A 2,061-nucleotide genomic window follows, 5' to 3' on the forward strand; every position below is an offset into this window, starting at 1 on the left:
TGTGTGTGTGTGTGTGTGTGTGTGTGTGTGTGTGTGTGTGTGTGTGTAATTACATATCAAAATACTGGCAATGGGAACAGTAAACAGCTCTGTATACATTTAAATAAACTCAGGGCCATGCCATGATGCCAGACGGCTTTCTGAAAGACCACAGAGCTTCTGGAGATGTTCAGAAAGTGTAGACTATATCTGAACAAAGTTACAGACAGCTGAAGAAATACACTAAACATACATATTTGTTTCAAAATGATTTTTTTCAAATGTTAAATACATTTTTTCTATAAGGTCCTTAAAGCTACTTTGTTGAAATTTCATTTTGCATTGATTTTGGCGGCCCCTGTGGACATAAGCGGTAGTGTTTCCGAGCTACCAGAGTTCCTTTGGAAAACCTCTCATTTTACTGAAGACAGTCTGCCCTGTGCAATCCTGGGTCTGGTTCTCCCATGCCTCCCTTCCCTCCACCTGGCTCAGCCATTCGGCCTAGGTCTCCAAGTCTCCTGGCGTTGGATCCCAGCGGGGGCCGGCGAAGTAGCGAGGTCAAAGCTCTGCTCTTGACTGGAGGAGCATGGATGTCCGACTGCAGGTTGAAGAAGGCAGCCAAGTCGGATCTGGGCCTGTCCACGGTAAACTGGTCGCTGCCGGAGGCCCTGACTTTCTGGTAAATCTGCATGCCATAAATCGATAAGCTATACAGAAATAGCCAATCTTCTCGCGGATAGTCTTGTTTGTTCATGGAGGTCACATAAAGGCATCCACATCAAATTCAGTTTCACAACATGGCAGTGACCTCAGCGGTATTTGAAATGGCAGCGCAGAAGCTGAGCCCAGTGACAGAGAGATACTAAAGCTGGGTCTGCCTGACTGCTCATATGAGGCAGCAGGTCTGGGCATGCTGCTTTCTACCAATACTGGAACCGAGCCACACACTCTCTAGAGTCTCACAGCCCCCGTCGACCCCTCTCCTCAGCAGTCCTCTGAGTCCAGCTCCCTCAGGGCTCAGTCCTGTTTGTGTTTGGGTCCCACATGACAGCTGTAGTAGAATGTATTTTACAGCCTGGGACCACAAATAAACTGAGTTTGGCTTTATGTCTAAAAAAAGTAAATCCTTTTTTAATAAAGTAGGGACTAGAAGGGAAATTTGTGGGTTTACAACAAGGGACTTTTTTGTTCTGAAAATAGTATCCAACACAACAACTTGCTCGTCATGAAGTTGTAGTTAGTTCCTTGGTAACCCCTCAGGAAAGTGGACACCATAAGAGCTGCTTTGTGTAGGGTTGTCCATATCTTGGTTATGATAGCTTCCACACTTATTGCTAAGATCTGAGGTTCCATGAACTCAAGCTTCCATCTCAAATACATGTGATCACACACATTTAACCCCTTGACATCCAGCTTTTCCATTTTATTTCACTTCGAAGAAATACCTAACCCACAACATCAGCACTTGTGTGTCAGTAACCCCGTGATACCTTTCTTAATTAAAGAAGACTTTGTTTTTAGCCTCCATGGTGAACCGAGAATAAAAACAAAAGTCTTAATGAATTAAAGAAAGAACACTTTCAAAAACCGCACATCTTTTTCATTTTAACTCTGATATCTAATAGGCCCAACATATTTTTTTTATAGATTTTCTTTTTATATTTTGATTGTAATTTTCTTCTATTCTATATTCTATATTTAGGTTTCTTGCTTTTTTCAACACTTTCTTTTATTTGTAGTTTAATTTTCTTCAACTATGTCTATGCTATGCAACAATTACAATGCAACAATCTGGATTCTGATGGAATATAGAGAATATCACCGGCCTTATTCTTGAAATGGTTAAGTTAATAGAGTGATTTAGACCAGGGGTCTTCAACGTTTTTCAGGCCAAGGACCCCCAAACTGATAGAGAGATGGAGCAGGGACCCCCGACTATATATATTGTATAAAATTGTGTTTTATATTAAATAGGCCTAGTACCGTGTATACCTCTTTATTGTGCATTCAATACTAAGCTATTCAAATAATACACAGGTTCATATATTCATGTTTTTATTTTAAACATGTGCACGGTACAGT

The sequence above is a fragment of the Anarrhichthys ocellatus genome, unplaced genomic scaffold, assembly GCF_004355925.1.
Source record: "Anarrhichthys ocellatus isolate YVR2014 unplaced genomic scaffold, GSC_Weel_1.0 scaffold43, whole genome shotgun sequence".
NCBI classification, from domain to species: Eukaryota; Metazoa; Chordata; class Actinopteri; order Perciformes; family Anarhichadidae; genus Anarrhichthys; species Anarrhichthys ocellatus.